The sequence below is a fragment of the Triticum aestivum genome, chromosome 6D, assembly GCF_018294505.1.
Source record: "Triticum aestivum cultivar Chinese Spring chromosome 6D, IWGSC CS RefSeq v2.1, whole genome shotgun sequence".
In the NCBI taxonomy this organism is placed as follows: Eukaryota; Viridiplantae; Streptophyta; class Magnoliopsida; order Poales; family Poaceae; genus Triticum; species Triticum aestivum.
In genome coordinates this window covers 337,067,662-337,073,908 of record NC_057811.1, presented here as the reverse complement: position 1 = coordinate 337,073,908, position 6,247 = coordinate 337,067,662, and positions in this window count along the sequence as shown.

The window sequence follows — 6,247 nt, the reverse complement described above, 5'->3', positions numbered from 1 at the left end:
GTATCGGTCAATCTTCCTCTCCTAACCACCTTAGGAAGCTATCGGTTTCCAACACACGTTCATTCTTTCTCTCCATGTTTCGATCTCTAAGTCTCTCAACTACACAACCCCTTTTTCCACTCTGTTACCAAATGTATTTACCTCACACACCCGCCAATGCACCCCATGCCGAGCTCTCTCTCTCCCCCTCTCCCTCTCACCCTCTTGTGCTAAATACATGCATTGCCTATCTAGCCCCCCAATCTCTCGTGCGCACGCACGCACGTTGTATATCTAGGTCACTCCCTCGAGACTGTCTCACTCTTTCTTCCGCACGGCGGGCCACACTCGCTCAATCTCGCTCTCTTTATCTGAGTCTCGTTTAACCTCGTTTTCTTTCACACACAAATGATATATCTTCCTGTTCGGGCCTCGATCGACACACTCTATACTCTCTCACGCAGATTGTCTATCTAGGTCAGTCCATCCAAGCCGTCGCCATTCTTTCGACCTCATGGTGGGCCACGCTCACTCAATCTCTCTCTCTCTCTCTCTCCGTATGTCTGGATTGACCTCGCTCTTTCTCGGACAAAAACGATATATCACCATGTTTGAGCCCAATTCGACCTATTCACATTGTATACTCTCTCACGCACATCGTCTATCTAGGTCACTCTCTCCAACCCGTCTCACTCTTTCGATCGCATGGCGACCCTATGTGATCGGTTGACCTTGCTTCCTCCCACGCACAAAATATATCTACACGTCTGTGACTGGATCATCTCTCAAGCACTATCTTACAGCCCTCACCCTTGCCAAAAAGCTCAATCGGACAATATCTCTCCAGAGCATATATATTTGTTCAATGAATGTCGGACCACACTCACTTTGTCTCTCTATCTATATGTCTCTCGATTGACCTCGCTTTCTCACACCGTATCTTCCACGCGTTGAAGCTACTACCTCTCCATCCCTCGCAAAGCCGGAGCTATTTACATTGCGAGGGGCACTCCAACCTTGGATTAATTTGTGTAGGCATTTATTCCGGTCGGTTTAGATTATATTTTCGTAGCATTCGGCCCACAACTACTCCAAACACCGTTGCAACCCACGCAACTCCCCTAGTTGATTTCCCTCTGGGTCGGTCATCGCTCTCTCGCACGTTCTTTCTCGCCTTCAACGTCGCACCATGGTATTATTGAAAAAACTATGTTGTTCTCTTTAATTATTATAAATAAGCTACAAAACTACACACCGATAGTCCACTTGGAATGGAACAAATTTCGACCCACAAATTAAAGTGCTACAAACTACACACCGAGGGGCCCACATGTCATGAAACAAATTTGGACCCATATACAAATTAAAAAAATAAAGGACGAGGATCGAACATGCGACCGGGCCTTCAAGCCGCACGTCAATAGGCAACATACGTAGAATAGCAATGTTTGTTGTACCCCCTTTGTTCACATAATGTTTTTATATTACCATAGCCTAATTAATGGATAACATGTAATATTATAAGTACTATTCGCCTTCACTTACAGGTGGGTTCCATGTGTGCTCTCTCTCTCTCTCCTCCCTTCTGCGTTTAGACGCACGGGCAAACAGGAAGAACTCGCGGGCGATGTTGCCGTTGACCATATCTGGACGCGTTCACAAGTCACGGCACCAGTTTCACGTACTAGCAGCACTAGTCAGTGTGTACGTGCAATGCACGTTAATTTGCAAGTATATTAAGTGCATGCGGATATTAACTACTAGGATATTATTTGCGTGTTGTCATGTGATTAGCACTATTTTTGGCTTGAAATTAACTACACGCTAAACGTGTTGAGCGCTCGACATTGAAGCACTCTAGGTCGTTGGATGACAAGGAATACATGTGGCTTGATGAAGTTTTATATTTAATTTGATACGGCTCTAGCAGAACATTCAATCGATCAAACCATAGATTTCGTTCAGTCTGACTCCGCCTTTAAATTACACGACGATCGATATAAAATAAACGGAAATGATAAACGTTTGGATTTTAAGCATGGCAATCCGAACGTTTTTCATGGCAAATTTAGATTACACGGCGGTGGCGGGGGCGTCTCGCGGTGGGAAGCGGCTCCTCTGCCGTGCTTTGTGTGTCGTCGGGCCACTGACCGACGGTGACGGCGGCGTCTTGCGCCGTTGCTGGCGTACTCCTGGACGTTGGCCTAGCTTCAAGGAAGGCCAAAATGTTCTGGACTTCGGAGCGAGTCAACTGGTGGGAGGAGGCGACTGGCGTTGGTGCAAGGAAGCGGTCGACGGCGGCCATCCATGCCGATGAGGGGGGCACTGGCACCCGCGCGGGGACAGGCGTTGTCAACGGCGGGGCGGAGACATTCGTGTGCACAGGCACCGGCACGGGCGCGCATGTCAATGCATGTGCAGGCGCATGCGCTGGCAGGTGCACGGGCACCGGCACGGGCGTGCGCGTCAGTGCACGCGCAGGCGCATGCACTGGCAGGTGCACGGGCGCGTGAAAGTCGGCGGGGACCTCGTGGAACCCCGTGGGATAAAGCTCGGCGACAATGTGCGGCTCCCAGCCCATCAATGCCACGGGGATGGGCGCTAGCGCAGTCGGGGCGGCGGGAGCCGAAATGGGAGCGGGGACAGGCGCGGCGTCTTCCCGCAAGGCCAGTTCAAGCTCGTCCCAAAGCGCCTTATGTTCTTGAGACTCCGGCTGGGTGTCTTCCTCAGGAAACTGGAACACTAAGGGCAGACCATCGTGATGCGGCATGGCGTACGTTTAGGTCAGGCTAGTTGGAGGTAGACGACAGGAGAATCGGAGAGGAAGAGAGAGGATTGTAGCGATACCGGGTAGTGCGGGGTTGATTTTAAACTACGGCGCCGGCGACATTAAAAGTGGGAGCAGTTGGGACGACGGTGGGCGGCGGAGCCTGGTCAAAGGGCTCGCCTCCCGGTGAGCCTGCGCAGCGGTCTGCTCGCACGCCTCCCTGACAGCCGGCGCAGCGTTCTGCTCGCACGCCTCCCGTCGACTCACACGCTTGCTCGGACGGCACCTGCCGATGAGAAGCGGGGACTCGTGGCAGCACGTAAACGCCCACGGTTTCAATAGTGAAAGCGTTCGCCTTAACGTGACAGGTCTTTGTTCTAAAATACCTTGGCTCTTCATTTGTGCAACTTGTCATAAGCAGCTTGTCTCAAATTGAAGAAAAAACTTACGAAGTAATATTTGTGCCATATCATGTGACCATGCTTAGTTTCAAGAATTTATGCTCACTTTTGGATTTTCTGAAATTTAAGATCCAGGATTCGAAACAATATCATAACCTGCATTATGCAATAAATTTTCAAGCCGCACATCTGTCCTGTTGTATTTCTTAAGAAAGGATTTGGTCAAACATTTTGCTTAGTTAGACTTCAGACAAGTTTTATGCAGAGTAAAAGGATAATCCCTCCATACCAGTGCATTGCCTGATATATTAACTCAAGTACTAGGCACGAACAAACGGGCTCAATTCTGTGCTCATCCTGGTGTAGTAGTAGTAGTACTAGGCAATGCAGTTGACAGGTGACCTTGACGAGCGGCGACCGAGGGAATTGAACCGTGCTCGGCATGGTAGGTAACGTTGTCTAGTTACTAAAGCATCCCTACGTTGTTCATCGGTAGTCATTATGGACCGGGGACATGAGGGGAATTTCCTAGGGCTGGAATTCTGGCCGCCAGATATTTCGACTTGAAATGCTAAGGCTCGACTGGTTGGGGTTGCCTAATGTGCGTACCACGCACGCCACCGAAGGACACGAGCCCGGTTTTTTTAGGATCAACACGAGCGAAGGTCTGGCTGGTACGCCGTTGGGTCCTACCATTCGAGAATATGAAAGGAACCTTTTAAATTGCCAAACGAATCTATGTGTATTACAATACCCGTATTTTCCTTGCAAATACTAATCGCAACGTGGTAATTGATTTATGACGAGTTGTTGAATTAGAGTGAGTTTGTGATATAGTGATCTCAATGTGGATTTCACATTTCATGGTATCCCTAGTAAGTTTCCAATGCAAATTCAAATTTAAAAGATGAAGAATATGGAGGTGAGAAAACTTTGTATGTATCAAGCATATGACCACACACACACACACACACACACACACGCACGAACACAACAACAATCCAATAAGTATAGTGCATCTATTTTTCCAAACCATGCATGTATGACATGAATTCAAAAATACTCCTTCTATTCCTAAATATTAGTCTTTTAGAGAGTTCAACAAGTGACTACATACGGAGCAAAATGAGTGAATCTAGACTCTAAAATATGTCTATATACATCCGTATGTGCCAGTCCATTTGAAGCCTCTAAAAAGACTAATGTTTAGGAACGAAGGGAGTAAAATGTAAGACATCCATGGTCCTCAGTTCAATATTTAAAATGAACATGAAACTGAAACATGAATATTAAGTCTAGTACTACAGTACATGCAAATGTTGTGTTTAGGCGGAGCTATGATTGTCGGGGGTCAACCCCTCGACCTTAGATAAAATTGTGGAGCTCTGTTTAGGGTTGTTTAGATTATATTTGTCCCCACCCTCCCAACCACCGATTGGTTGTGCACCCCCCACCCCTCCTCCCCGGGAGAATATCATGTGCCCCCATACCTTAGATGCTATATGCCGATACGAGTTGCTTGGAGCTTGTAGATCTGAGATATACAGCTCACATGATGTGTCTTAATATTTTTGCAGGAAACCTTGATGAGTTTGAGAATTGCACACAATTTGTACAAAAACTACTTAGATGCCCTTTGATCCCATATCCAACGACCTCGAAACTCGTATCACCGTAGCATCTAAGATGAAGGAGGACATCATATTCTCCTGTATGTAAGAATATCATGTGCTACCACACCTTAGATGCTTTGGTGATACAAGCTCTTCGGAGGCGTTGGATTTGTGACCCAACACCTCCTCGGTGGTTCGAATGGTTTTTTGCAGAAAAGCCCCAAAAGTGTTCGGCCACTGCTTACAAGCACAAAGACTGCTCAGATGCCATTGGATCTCAGATCAAACGACCTCCAAGCCCGTATCACCGTAGCATCCAAGCTGCGATAGCACCTTATGTTTTCTCGCACGAGAGAGTATGAGGTGCTCCCGCACCATATATTCTATGGTGATACGAGTTCACTGAGATCTAACGGCCCACAGTAGGAGGTTTGATTTTTTTTGCAATATACGGCTGATAGAGTTTGGGAAATGCGCAGAAAGTACAAGTACTACGCATGTGCCATCTGATCACTGATCATACGACCTAGATGCTCATATCACCGTAGCGGGTAATTAAGCTATGGGGAGCACCTAATATGTGCACCGGGGAGCCGTTGGATTGAAGATCCAGCGGCACACACGAGGCCTGAATGTTTTATTTGCAAAAAAACCTTTGGAGAGTTTGGAAATTGCGCATAATTACAAAGACTACTCCCATGCCATTGGATCTCACTTCCAACGGTGTAAAAACTCGTATCACCATAGTATCTAAGCTGCGGGGTGGATGTGATATTCTATGCCGCTGTCATTTTTGTTCGTAAACTTGCAAAATACGTGTAACTCGTGCCGTTACTTGTCTAACCGCGCAAAGTGTTTGTTCAAAAAACCATCCTACACTGAAATATCGGAACAACACACGGGGGTCCCACTTGTCATTAATCAAATTTGGACCTAAAACTAACAAATCTGAAAGACGAGATTCGAACTGGCAACCTGGACTACAAAGCGTAAGTCGATAGCCTGAAAAAACGAACGGTTGCTGGCTTTGTCCCATAACTTGATTTTATACAGTACTTGCGTTGAGTAGAGTAGAGGGAGTGCCTCGTCAACACGTGCATGACCGTTGTCTCACTTACTGGTGGGTCCCAGGTCTGCGATCTCAATCTCTCTTCTCTCCATCGTCTAACCTTTGCACGGGCACACACGAAGAGTGGCACTAGCTTGCCGTGGTGTTATTACAACTAAAAAAAATCTTGGAAAATAAAAGAATCGCCTAGAACAAGAGACGTTGTGGCTGGTCGAGACGGAGCTAACCACATCTATCCTCCATGCCACGTTTGCATGATGAAGCTGTGTGGCTAGTGGGGTGTTTTCGACCGACTGGCTGGGTCCCGAGGTCGAACCATAGGTACTACGTCTGATACATTATATTTTTACACGCACATTTTTCCTTCGTGCCGAGACGTGGCACACCCTACCGCACGGTTTCGGGGTCCTCCCGGGTG